This window comes from Engraulis encrasicolus, chromosome 13 (assembly GCF_034702125.1).
Source record: "Engraulis encrasicolus isolate BLACKSEA-1 chromosome 13, IST_EnEncr_1.0, whole genome shotgun sequence".
Lineage (NCBI taxonomy): Eukaryota > Metazoa > Chordata > Actinopteri > Clupeiformes > Engraulidae > Engraulis > Engraulis encrasicolus.
The window spans coordinates 35,335,496-35,350,495 of NC_085869.1; the positions used below are offsets into that span (position 1 = coordinate 35,335,496).

At 41.2% G+C, this 15,000-nt stretch overlaps 1 protein-coding gene across 2 annotated transcripts in view; it reads right to left on the bottom strand.

Moving 5' to 3' along the window:
• Positions 1-15,000, bottom strand: part of LOC134461054 (partitioning defective 3 homolog B-like) — a 368,046-nt gene that overhangs the window by 340,734 nt on the left and 12,312 nt on the right. The window lies entirely within an intron of this gene.

The following is a 15,000-nucleotide window of genomic DNA, read 5'->3' on the forward strand; positions in this document are numbered from 1 at the left end:
GGTTGAGGTGAACTGAAGTGAATGGTCCTCTTTCACAGTGGTCGCACAACAAGGGGATTGTGGGAAACCAAAACACCTGTGAAGAGGCTAATGATTGTGGATGGACATGTGTCAAACAGACGTCGTAACAGACCTCAGGCGGTACAACCACAGCTAATACCCATAAATTCCCAGTGATGAGACTTCCAACTGTGGATGGATATGCCATCATCTGTGGTGACCAGCCCCGGTTTGGACTCCAGATCATACAACGAGGGGACAGAACCCCCTTCATGGCTTCATATTAACATGTGAAATTAAAGTTTTTTGCACAAAATACTTACAAATATTTACTCACAGTATACTATACATAAGTGTTTAAAAGCCTATTATGCTCTACATTGTACATTAAATCGGGAATTTGGGGAATTTTCTAAAGTCTTATGACCAACATCATAGAATGTCATATCTACCATATTTGATGAGGAATCGCTCATATGGACATGAACTACCCCTTGCTATCCTCTTGGCCCATCTACCATCTTTGATGAGGCTGAGGAGAACCCTGCGAAGTGTGAAGACATTCCTGTAGTAGTCTGCAGTAGTACCAATGTAAATCCTTCAAATTCAATTATGTAATACAGCATGGACACTGTAACCAGAGACGTTCTAAATGCAGAATAAATTTAATTAGGCTATGAGCCGAGGGGTCGACCGGTGCCATCTGGGGGGAGGAACGCTAGCAATGTTTTTTGGCAAGGTATATCCCCCCACTAGTAGAAAAAGCTTGATAGCAGTCATGGGGTGGTAGCGAAATCACTTTTTTCAGCTCTTGAAGTTACTACCCCCCTATAATAAATACTGTTTTTTAATATCGGCTGTATATGTAGTTATGGCTTATGTTGGGGGTATTGCCAATATCCTATACCATCGTGCTTGTTATCACTGGAAAGGGGACCTTTCAGGCTTTCATTTCAGCCCATTAATGAATCTGTCTGACATACACAGAAGCCACAGCACGTCATTAAACCAGAAATAGCTCCCATTTCCACACACATTGTGCCAAAACTGTGCACTTTCGTTTACATCTGTGGCATGAAAGAACACCAAGGACACCAAAGTTAACAACCTCAATACTCAGGGCACTCTACCGATTCAGAAAATGTATAATATGCCCATGCTATCATTTAGTATATGTCTGTGAGACCCTTAAATGTCACTTTGTGCAACCAGCAAAAATGTCTTCAAAATCGGACCCAATAGAATGGACTAATACAATGCCGGTATCACTTTACTTAAACAAACTTTGTTTATACTGTAGTTCATATGTGAATGTACATAACATTCACAAGTTGTTAAAGTATTCAATTATTGTAGTGCAGTGTTTCTCAAAGTGGGCCGGAAGCCCCCCTAGGGGGGCGTGTGAAGTCAGAAGGTTTTTCTTTTTTAATACTTTTCTGCTTTGCCATTAAGTCACTAATATTTAGAGAACATAGGCCATACTGTACGTGTATATCAGGCTCTAATAAACTTCACGACGGCCTATTTATTTGTATTTTCGTAACCATTTTGCTCGAGGGGGGCGCAGACAGACACCCTTCCTCTGAAGGGGGGAATGGCACGAAAAATTTGAGAAACACTGTTGTAGTGTATGTGAAGAAATACAATCTAGATGGTAGGCCCTGCAATGATAGGGCATTGGGTAACACTTTACTTAAACCACTCAAATATGGTATCTCATTAACAGAATTTAGATAAATGTTCATATACAACATTTTATACAGGCTATTTCATAAACAAATAGACTGAGACCCTATACAAGCGGTTACAAGCCAATAAAGAAATATGTTGCAAAGGGAATATGTTTAATGAAAGAATAGTTTCATGTAGATTTATATTATTTCGTCGTCAGTACTCTTCATCTTCCATGTCATCCCCTTCATCTGAACTGTCTATGGTTGCCTGGTTTCCGCACACTCTCAGTTTACACATGTCTGTGCACCTGAGGCCATTTACCAGACAAACACAATGATGGCTAGAGCATTTTGTAGTGCAGTTGCACGAAAGAAGGTCCAGGACAGCTTGGGATATTGTCAATATTCTATACAATAGCGCTTGGTATTACTGGAAAGGGGACCTTTCATTCTTTCATTTCAGTCCATTGCTGAATGTTTCTTACACACACAGAGGTCACAGCACTTCATCAAACCAGACATAGGTCACATTTTCTCACAAATGTTGGCTAAACTGTTTGATTTCGTTTATCTCTGTGGCATGAAAGAACGCCAAGGACACAAAATTACACAACCTCAATACTCGGTGGACTCGGAAAATGATAATATGCCCATACAATTATTTTGTATATGTTCGTGAGGGCCTAAAATTTGACTTGTGTAACCACCAATAGTCTTCAAAATAGTAGCCAATATAGCAGGTCATTAGCTGGAAATATCAGGCCTTTTTTCCTGCCAATGTTTGTGCTGGCATTCACAGAGGTCATTAAACCAATAATTTCTCGGCCCTATCGTGGCCTAATGGTAGGACACTGGTCTACTACGCGGCTGACCCGGGTTCGATTCTGAACCGTGCCCTTTGCCGACCCTCCCCCATCTCTCCCTCCCAACTGGCTTCCTGTCACCTCCTTCACTGTCCTGTCTCATATAAACAAAAAAGGCTTGAAAAGCCCCCCCCCAAATACTCAAATGATCACTCCTGCCAATTTCAATATGCTGTTGTATTGCTCACATTACCCTTGACTTGTCAGTACCCGGAGATGCTGCATGCTGCTATTCTAATGGGGGCAGATTTTGTTTACATTTTTAAAAAATCTTAACATGGGCCTACTCCAAATATTTTCCCAAAAGGTAACACCTGCCCCCATTACAATGACCAGGATCTTGGAAAAGGCTGAAGAAAAAAAAATCTCTGGTACTGACAAGTCCAGGGTAGTGTGAGCATTACATGCATGTTGAAATTGGCTGGCGTTATCCTTTAAACCAGTAATTTCTCACTGTATGATTTATGTTGTCCCTATACCATGGGAAACCATCAGGGTCACAAAACCAAATGATTTTAAAAATCTAGGCATGCTGTTGATTCAGAAAATGTATAATGTACCCATACAATATTTGCAGGAGCCTTTAAAAGACCGTAATGATCCTCAAGGCCCTAATGACCTATTTTCTGACCAATTCTGTAATATCTCCTTACAGACATACATACAAATGTTGGATAAAAAGAAAAATGAATGAATATATGTATGTATAGTGTATATACATACAGTATGAATGTATGTGCATAAGAATGTATAAATCCGCTTTGAAATGGTACTGTTGTCAGTAAATGATCAAATTGCACATACAGCACTGCTTAATTATAGACATATTGTCTTGCCAGATATTTCACAGATTACTGACCAAAAGCTTATTGAAAGAAATTGAAAAATATTTCCCAAAATGTAATATGGTAGCCCTTCCCCAAATGATAATTTCAAAGGCTAATTTTTTGCTATAGAGAAAAGGTGTGTGTGTGTGTGTGTGTGTGTGTGTGTGTGTGTGTGTGTGTGTGTGTGTGTGTGTGTGTGTGTGTGTGTGTGTGTGTGTGTGTGTGTGTGTGTCTGTGTGTGTGTGTGCGTGCGTGCGTGCGTGTGCGCGAGCAGAAGAAATTCAAACTTGATGCCATCTGAAATTTGTGTCAAAATTCAATATGGCTGCTATTTCCCAAAATGGATGACTTTCATGCATTTTTCTCAATACTGTGGGGCCATAATATAGGCCTACTACATAGTAGATTACTTTTTTCAGCACTTCTCTGTTATATTCTCTTACAGATATTTTACCAAAGGTTGACTAAACAAACAAAAAATAAGTTTGATTTCGCTTCCTTGAAGCAGAGAATAGTCCTCCTACAATGGTCAAATGGCACATAGACAGTCAACTGCTGAAATAACTAGGCCTATGGTCCTTGCAATGACGTAAGCCTATAATATTCATTGATGAGTATGGTTCCTTTTTTTTGGCACAATTATTTCCTATTGCCTAATGGACAAATGTATTCATTCATTCATTCTTTCTTTCATTTGATTAGGACAATACACACTAATCAATACATCAGTTAAAAAAACATCAATATAAATATGTTGGTATTTGCATAGTTGCCAAATGTCATCCGTAGTCCTAAGGCAGGTAGCCATAATAAAAAAACAATACTGCATTACAGTAGACATGACATTTTACCACAAACACCAAATATATCCAGAGTAAAACAATGGTCATACTATTAATTAATAGGAGCAGGTCTGGTTTGTTTTCAGCCACTGTTTACGGGTGATTTTGAAGATGCTGATGTTGTCACATAGCCTGGCCACGCCAAACCCCTAGGGGCGTCTAGATTTCTAGGCTAGTTGTCACACAGTCCGATATGAGCATGGCTGAACAATAGAAGGTGAATTTCGATTTTGCCACCGTGACATATCCTAAAGAAAGTGGTCAAAAATTGCTCAATTAAACATATACACAACACTGCTGAAACTAGGGCATCTCAAATTCCCTCCAACATTCAATATGGTAGACGTTTCTGAAACTATTCCAAATATTTTATCATTAACATTTATCCACCCTTACCCCCACCTGCTCTACAGTATCTCACCCCCACTCCTCTCCCCATCCTACAGTGTCTTATCTCCCCAACCCCCCTCACTTTCCTTTAAGCCCCCCCCCCACTCACCTACCCCCACTACCCCCCACTCCACAGTGCCCCCCCCCCTCACCTACCCCTACTACCCCCCCCCACTCCACAGTGCCCCCCCAGTCACCTCCCCCCACTCAACAGTGCCCTCCACTCACTTTCCTCCACTACCCTGGCCTTGCCCCCCACCCAACAGTGCTCCCCCTCAATTGCCCCCACTCACCTCACCCCTACTTCTCCCCCTTGCCCCCCCCCCTAACTCTACATCTACTGTACATACAGTGCCTCCCCATGCCCCCGCTCATCTCTTTTATCTCCTTACGTCTTATGTCTCCTTACATTTCCTGACGTCTATAAAGAGATAGGACAGAATTGGACTTAAATTATGTCATATTAATGGTCATTATGGCCTTTTGTAAGGCTCTCACAATACATTGTATGGGTATATAATGCATTGTCTGAATTAGCAGAGTGCCTTGAGTATTGAAATGGTTGGGGTTTGTGTCCTTGATGTTTTCCCATGGTTTACAGTACGTAGGGACTAAAGAAAGCCTACAGTTTAGGCGACATTTGTTATTATTATTTCTGGTTTAATGAAGTGCTGTGACCTCTGAGTATGTCAGACAGATTTAGTAATGATCTTAAATGAAGGCCTAATGCCAAGCAGTGATGCCAAGCAGAAACTTTGGAAGGAAAAAGGCCCAATACTTCCAACAGATGACCTGCATGTATTGGCTATTATTTTGAAGACTTTTGCTGGTTGCACAATTCAAATTTAACGCTCTCACAAACGCATACAAAACAATTGTATGGGCATATTATACATTTTCTGAATCAGCAGACTCCAAAGAGTATTGAGGTTGTCCAATTTTGTGTCCTTGGTGTTCTTTCACGCCACAGAGATAAACGAAAGCAGACAGTTTAGCCAAGAACTGTTGGAAAATGTTAGCTATGTCTGATTTAATGAAGTGCTGTGACCTCTGTGTATGTCAGACAGATTCACCAATGATCTTAAATGAAAGCCTGAAAGGTCCCCTTTCCAGTAATACCAGTCACCATGGTATAGAGTATTGGCAATACCCCACGAAATGAGCCTGAACTAGACATGCATCCGAATTCAAACATGGAATTTAATAGAGGGGGGTAGTCACTTCAAGAGCCGAAAAAAGGGGTTTCGCTACCACCCCGTGACTGCTATCAGGCTTTTTCTAGTAGTGGGGGGATATACCTTACCAAAAAAAATTGTTAGCATTCCCCCCCCCAGATGGCACCGATGGCCAAAATTTGGGGCCATAGCTCAAGGCCTAATATTAGAATACAGAATCTTTGCTGTAACATTAAAGGGACACTGTGCAGGAAATGGTCAAAAAAGGTACTGCAACTATGCTGCTCATTGAAACTGGGCTGCCTATTGCCCAATTTGATCTTTACATGAAAGTTTACGAAGTAATAAACAAACATTTTCTAGTATGGTCCAAGTACAGTCATTTTTGCAGCTAAAAATACAGTGAGGAGAATAAGTATTTGATCCCTTGCTGATTTTGTATGTATGTATGTACTGTATGTATGTTTGCCTGTACATAGGCCTGTGTCTTTTGTTTTGTCAGCTGTGCAATAGTCTTGTGATGTGATGTTATTGTGTAGGCCTATGTTTTTCTGTTTTCTGTATTCTGTTTCGTCTTAGCGAGTGTTGCTCAGGGATGCAAACTGAATTTCGGTGCAAACTGACAATAAAGTATCATCGTATCGTATCGTATCGTATCGTATCGTATTTTGTTGGTTTGCCCACTAATAAAGACATGAGCACTCTATAATATTAATGATAAAATGTATTCTAATATGGAGAGACAGAATATCAAAAAGAAAATCCAGAAAATAACTTTCAAGAATATATTTTAATTGATTTGTATTCCATTGAGGAAAATAAGTATTTGACCCCTCTAGTCAAAGAAGACAAAATACTTGGTGGCAAAGCCCTTGTTTTCTTGTACAGAGTTCAGATGTTTCTTTCAGTTAGTGACAATGTTTGTACATATATTAGAAGGGACTTTTGTCCACTTTTCATTGCATATCATCTCTAAATTGTTAAAATGTTGTGGCTGTAGTTTGGCAAATGAGAGATTCAGTTCCCTCCATAGGATTATTATATGGGTTGATGTTTGGAGACTGTCTAGGCCACTTCATGACCTTAATGTGCTTCTGCTTGAGCAACTCCTTCGTTGCTTGGGCTGTATGTTATGGATTATTATCATATTGGGAGGCCAATCCATGACCCACCTTCAGTCTAGTGGTGGTGGGAAAGAGGTTGGCATGCAACATTGTATGTTTATATGTCTCCCTCCATCCATTTCTTGACGATGTGAAGTTGTCCTGTGTCTTGGCCAGACAAACAACCTCAAAACATAATGTTACCACTTTCATGTATGATGTTGGAGAAGGTGTTGTTTTTGGGATCATAGGCAGCATTTCTCTTCCTCAAAACACATTGAGTTGTGTTAATGTCAAACAGTTTGATTTTGCTGTCATCTGATTCCAGCACCTCACAATCATATCCTAACCCAGTTTGATGTTCATCGGCAAACCTCAGGTGAGCCTGAACAGGTTCCTTCTGAAGCAGGGGTACCATACATGCACTGCAGGATTTTAATCCGGAGTGGTATTAAGTGTTTCCAATAGTTTTCTTAGGGATTGAGGTCCCAGCTGCCTTGAGATAATTTCCTAGCTCTTTCCATACAGTTTTAGGGTGCTTTATCTCTGTTTTTCTGGTTATTGAATGCCCACAAGGTCAAATCTTGTATGGAACCACAGACAGGCCTAAGATTGATGATTGATAATCATTTTGTTTGTCCTAAAATTTGGAAGAAATGCACCAATAGTTTGCTCCTTAACATCCAGGAGCCCATTTCAGCCTTCTTGAGTTCTAAAATCTTGTCCCTGACATCCTTTGACAGCCTTTTGGTCTGTCCCATGTTGGCGAGTTTAGTTTGATTGATTTACTGATATTATGGACTGATTCTGCAGATTCAATGTGTCTTTTGTGCAGGTTACTATTAACAGTTGTGTTCAATTCAGATAACAAGTTGATTGGAAGTGCCATTTGATCTGCGGGATCAGAAATCTTAATGGTTGGCAGGGGATCAAATACTTATTTCCCTCAATTAAATATAAATCAATTAATATATATTCTATAGAGTTAATTTCTCGATTTTCTTTTTGATATTCTGTCTCTCCATATTAGAATACATTGTATCATTAACATTAAAGACTGATCATGTCTTTATTAGTGGGCAAACCAACAAAATCAGCAAGTGATCAAATACTTATTCTCCTCACTGTAGCTATTTTTGGAAATTCAAAATGGCGGACCATGGAGAAGATCCCCCTTTTCATGTATGAAAAGTGCAATTTTTCCGGTCATAATGAATACTTAAAATTTGATGCTGGTGGTAAGTATTCATGAAAAAGGTAACATTAGTGAATGGGCAGCATGAATTCTGGAAATAAAGAACTAAAAATCTCACACAGTGTCCCTTTAAGTTCTCTTTTGATCTTCTCAAAATACATGTAGGCATTGTACTGCCTTTTTCTCTCATAAGTGCACAGTACCCAACTTGGGGAGAAGCGTTGCTAGCCCATTGTTTTCGTTGAAAATCTCCACGGATATTTTTAGTCCAAAAGCAGTTGCTCAGCTTAATGTGGGGATAAAAGCTATCAGGCGCAAGTTTTTTGGGAAACGCTCAGGGAAAAAAAACTCATAACAAGCAAACAAGCATAAACCAAATGGCAACAGAGCACCGCCCCTTTCAGCTGTATCCTCCTCAACGCCCCCCTAGGGTCCCCGTTGAGAAACAAGAAGATGCTATACACCTAGCTGCCTACTCCACATTCCTTTCTAAAAGTAAGGTGATGGGGGCCACTAGTTAAATTTGCCTTGGGACCCTAAATTGCTACATCCGCCACTGTTTGTAGTCACCATAGTCAGGCAACACATCAGCAGCCTGACTTACCGATGCACTTACCCCTGTCTGCTCTGCTCTGCTCTGCTCTGCTCTGTCTGTGGCACCGTGACCTTTCCTTATTTACGGCAGCCATCCCAGTAAACAACATTGTTTTGTTGGCCAATAAAGCAAATAAACAATGGAGCATGCTGTGGAATGCAATTGAGTTACGGTGCCTAATTACCCTGGCGGGTCGGCAATGACAGGGCATGCCCTGACCCACGCGCCTCACCCTCCTACACACACACAATATCCCCATTCCTCGCGTTCTCTCACTCACTCACTCTCACACACACACCCTAAATGTCCTCCAACACACAGACACAGACACAGACTCCAGTTACAGGGTACCTCTTCCCCTCGTTAAAGCCAGACTGCTTCCCTTTCATCAGTGAAGTAGAACGACGGACGCAGACACACAGACACGTGCGCACGTGCACGCACACACACACACACGCACGCACAAGCCCTTCGTAACTGCCACTGGCAAAGATGAGTTCCTATTTCTGAGTAATTTCGGACCGCAAGTGTATCGTATTTTAATTGATACATTCCACTTACATTATTATTCTCATTAGGAAATCTGAAGTGTGACTTCCCATGAGTGAGAGCTGATGCCAGGAAATGCTGTAATCATCTGCTCTTCTGGTTGGCATCCATCTCTCGCACGCACGCACGCACGTCATGCACTCCCCCCCCCATCCCTCCCTACCCCTTCCTGGCATTCCAACTCCACCACTCTTGCTTTTCATCATTGTTTGTTCATTCCTGCCTTCCAATCCACATTCTCACTCCCTCGCTCAATCACTCGCTCGCTCGCGCTCTGATTATCTCTCTTTCCTGTTCATTACGGTCTCTTTAGACTTTCTCTTCACTATTCACCCCCCTCTCTCTCACACACATACACAAGCACACAGCTCACATTTGTAATAGTGACAGGACACTATAGGACAAAGTGTGTGTGTGTGTGTGTGTGTGTGTGTGTGTGTGTGTGTGTGTGTGTGTGTGTGTGTGTGTGTGTGTGTGTGTGTGTGTGTGTGTGTGTGTGTGTGTGTGTGTGTGTGTGTGTGTGAAAGATGATGGTGATTGAAGGCACAGGAGACATGTAAGGTAAGCGTACCCATTAAGCCCATGTACCCTTTAAGCCCACTTTCAACTTTGAGGTCAATTTAAAGAAAGGGAAAAGGTGAATTTTGTTGTTCATCACCCTATCCAATTAAAGGGTTTAGTAACTGACAAAATGTTTTTTATTGCAAACAAATCAAATTTTTTATCGCCGAGTTATCCCCGTCCAAGTGAACCCAGTCTCAGGACTACTGACAAGAAGTTGCCTCAAAACTTTGCTGTTTTGGGACATGTCAGAAATCATAGAATTTCAGCTAGTTTAAGTCAAATATTTTGAAAATACTTTCATATTTAGTGAACTAAGAGGTAAATGTAATGATTTATATATATATAAGCTTACATGCAGTGTTTTACTAAATTATAGCATTTCCCTTCAAATGGAAAGATGTGTTTTATGAGCGAGCAAACGCTGATATTCTCTTGATACAACCACACACCATCTTTATCTTACTCTACCATAAGACTTAAGGTGGTTAGGTATGAATTCTAAGCATATTCCAGTTTGTTTGGCATTGATCTTTAAAGAAATGCATCATGAAATGTTTTTGTGGAGTTGATTATTTCCATAAAATAGCTTTTTGTATAGGCGGGCTTAATGGGTACTAGCTGGGCTTAAATGGTACACCCCATTGAAATGCATGCAAGTTGGCATGCATGCTAATGAAAAATGCCTTTGAGGGACATAAAAAGTGCTGTACAATCTCAAGTTGTAGGTCAAAAAGGCGTAATGTAATGAACTAACAATAATCAATAAGAAAAAATAAATTTCTCTGTTTGGATGAAGAATTTTATGAAGTATATGAAGTAAGAGATGCTGTAATGTTTATTTAGGTTTTATGCATTTTGTTTTTAGCTAATTTTACATTTTGGAAGAATATTTTGATCTGAAACCATTTATGCCATGTAGGCTACACTGTTTAAACTCAACTCACACACCTCACCAGGTATTTTGATAGAGAAATAACTATATGAGCTTATTTGGAACACAAGTGGGCTTAAATGGTACCAAAGGTACCATTTAAGCCCATTCAGACTTTTCACTTTTCTCGTAAAAAATCTTCATATTGTACTTTGAAATATTCATCAATTCAGTGATAAACATTGAGAAGAGAGGTAAATCTTACTATTTAAGAAATCATTTCACAAAAAAATTGTGTGAAGATGATTGAAAAATAAAGAAATTTAGATTTTGGTGGGCTTAATGGGTACGCTTACCTTAGATATTTACCCACAATTCCCTTGGGCTGGTGTGGATTTGGATCGCAGGCTTTTGGTGATCCAGTGTGTGTGCGTGCGTGCATGTGTGCGTGCGTGCGTACGCTTGTGTGTGGGTGGTTGACGTTTAAGGGCGTAACGCCAAAAAAAAAAAGTTTGTCCAATTTTGGAAAAAATTGATGGAAAAAATGTGAAAAAAAATTAAAAAAATAAAGCACTTAGTGGTCTGTGGAATTTCGCCTAATTTTTTTGCTATTTTTGGGAAAATGTGTCCTGCATCAACACATTGCATAGGCATGTCACACCGCAGGAAAATTAAGTCGCACCACAGGAAATTCACTGTATTATGGCCATTTTAATCCTTTTGTATACATGACTGACATCTGAGCTCATGCTAACTTGATAATGATATTGTGCTTAATCTTAATATGTGTTTTCATTTATAAAAAAATAAAATGAACCTAAGCATTGCGTGACAGAAACATTGCAATATGAAGACATATTAAGAGGTTAATAGTCACCTTAAGCTTCCACAGCACTCTCCAATAACTGAGGTACTGACTGGTTAGGAGCCAGTCTATCAGACCCTTGTAGTTGGTCTTCCAGCTGCCCGTTCACAAACATTGACATACATGTCAGCCCACAGGACGCAATTTGTGTTACGAAATTGAACTTGTAGTTAATTACTGTCTTGAGTTTTTTTCACATTCACATATCTTAATATTAAGTTAATATTTATGCAATCATGCCAAATGCTTCATACATTATTCAAAATGTTGTTGGTTAATTTATATATATATTATATTCCAGGTTTCATTAATGTTACAGTCACACCGCAGGATATTTGACATATAAACCTTTACATAAATCTTAACAAAAATGTTTCTTCTCATCTAAGACTAATATGAAACATAATGTACCACATCTTCTTTATTGACATTTGTTTTTAAGAGGAAAAATAACAGTTTTGTAGGTTTTTAACCAATGTTACGAAAAAAACAAGGCGTCACGTCTCCCACCCACGTGTGTGTGTGTGTGTGTGTGTGTGTGTGTGTGTGTGTGTGTGTGTGTGTGTGATCTAGTCTAGTGCTCTACTCTGATGTGTTTAGTGCTGTCTATTATGGAAACCACACGTATCAGTGGATCTACACACATTGGAGTTGTAAGGGATATGAGGATCCTGAAGAGTCCATAAGTTTGAGTGACTGTGCCAATACGGATGCCAAAAAAGAACAAACAAACACAAACAACTAGGCTTGATGTAAACCGTACCGAAAATTTTAACCGCACCGTTTCGCACAGTGAAGTGAGAACCGCACAATCCATTCAAGCAGGGTTCTTGCAGGCACTACGTACCACGAAAGTGAGAAAGAGAGACAGAGAGAGGAAGATGGTGAGTTAGAGGGAGAGGGAGCGAGAGACAGACAGAGAGACAGAGAATTGAGAGCTGTTCAGTGCAGTAAAGGAGAGAAGTGTAGAGCAATAAACCATAGAGCCATACTCCTCTAGCCAACTTCGGATGGAAAAAAGAAAGAGAGAGAAAAAAGGGGAGAGAAGAAGAGAGACAGAGAAAGGAAGAAAGTTAACAAGAGGAAAAAATGTCAGAGAGGGTGAGAGAGAAGGGGAGGAAGAGAGAGAGACAGAAAGATGAAGAGAATGCAAGAGGGGGTGGACAAGGAGAGAGAGAGCGAGAGCGAGAGCGAGAGACAGAGAGAGACAGAGAGAGACAGAGAGAGACAGAGAGAGAGGAGAAGATTTATATAGAGAAGACAGCGCACCTTGACTCAGTGCTTCCCATGCTCTGGCTGGCGTCATTATAACTCAGCCATGTCAGTGTGTGTGTGTGTGTGTAGGATTAATGTCCCCTAGTTCAGACACCACCCCGCTGAATCGCCCAGGCAGATTGGAACGTAATGGAGGGCCCTGCTCACCCCTCACACACGCACGAACACACACGCACACGAACACACACGCACACGCACACACACACACACACACACACACACAAACACACACACACACAGCTGATGAGCTGCCCGAGACAGGAACATAACTCAAGAAACTCTTATGCCATTGCCATACATTTTCAAGTCCCCAAAGACGCAAACGAACATGCATGCACACACACGCATGCACGCATGCACGCACGCGCACACACACACACGCACACACACTTTGTAGCAGCACATAGGGACACTTTATGGGAGTTTTTGTGAAGCAGTTTTGTAGTGCAGCCTGATGTAATGTGGAGGAGAGTAGAGTAGAGAAGTGTACAGCAGAGCAGAGCAGAGTAAAGTAGTGTAATGTAGAGTGGTGTTGAGTGGTGTACTGCAGTGTAGAGTAGTGTAGAGTAGTGTAGTGTAGTGTGGAGTAGTGTGGTGTGGTCTGGTATTATAGTAAAATGTAGTGTACTTAAGCATAGTGGAAGGCAGTGTAGGGTAGTGTAGTGTAGTGTAGTATAATGTAATGTAGTGCGGTGTAGTATAGTACAGTGTAGTGTAGTATAGTACAGTGTAGTGTAGTGCAGAGTACTTGGTCTGCTGGAGCCTGAGGTTGCCAAGGGGCTTCCTGAAAGTGCACGTACATAGTATGTGCACGTTCACACACACACAAATATCCACATACATACACGCACACGCGCACACACACAAATATAAGAACATAAATACCTCTAAAAACATAAAAAATCACTTGTAGCAAAGACAAAATGTGCTTCCAAGTGTTACACAGAAAGAGTTGTGACATATTAGGCTGCAAATCAGCAAATCACCTTCTTTTCCCGGAGGTTTTGCATGATTTTGCAACCACTTACTCCAAAGACTAATCCGCATGTGATCAAGTCACCTTTCCAAACAAAACAGTTTGTACGGCAAACACAATTCAGAATAATGAACTTCAGAAATGCCATCATCGGGGGCCGGATGATGATTCTGTGCGCCCCTAGGCCCCACCACCAGCCAAAATGGCTATCAGATTTTACGGTGCATACACACCAAGATATTCGCGTTGGTTTGTGAGTCCGAGAGGTTTGCGGGTTGCCTTTCACGCTGCACAGTCAAGTCCTCAAGTTCTATTTTCAAGGAGCATCGCGGACATGTCCGGTCTGCCGCTCGCAGGGCCGGACATGCGCCGCGCTTACACCGCGCTCCTGTGTGCAAGGCATGATCTGTTTTCATGTATTCTAACCGTTTCGGACTGATACCGGACACGTTAAGTGGACGTTTCGCGCTTGCGGTGTGTAAGCACCATTCCTTTTACTAGTCAAGCACACACTCATTAATGGGTCAAAGTGGCTAGTCACTGCAGTTAGTTAGTTTTTTCTACCAGACAAACTGAATTTTCAGCAGCATTTGGCTAGTTGGCTGGTGTTTATTCACAGCACGGATTGCACCATACGCACGCATCTGCGAACATTGAGTCTGGTGCTCTCATGCAGAGACATAACATTTCTATGGCAATGCACGAAAAGTCAAGTTCATTTTCTCTGTGGGCCTGCACGTGCTATGAATGGCCTCCCATCAGAATGTATGGACAGGGAAGGCTGGGTTGAGATGCAGATTCCCATGGATCGAACGCATATGCAGAACGTCTAGTGTGAAAAAGACAACTGAACAGCCGTGAAGCTCTCATGCTCTCGCTGCCCCCATCCCTGTCCCTGCGCACGCAAACCTTGTATGTGAATATACAGTGAAGGGTAGGATGGAGAAGTGCAGGTAAACATGTACCTTCTTCCTAATGAAGTAACACACACACACACACACACACACACACACACACACACACACACACACACACACACTGAACACACTGAACACACTGGATGCACATGCGTACTCACACACATAAACAATTGTTGGTAGTGTGTGTGTGTGTGTGAGAGATGGTGGATGGTAGAGGGAGTGATTGGGAGTGAGTGTGTGATCTACCTCGGGGTGGGGGGGGTGGGAGTGGTGTTTACAGGAAAGGCCAAAAACAAAACATGAATTATCCAACATCA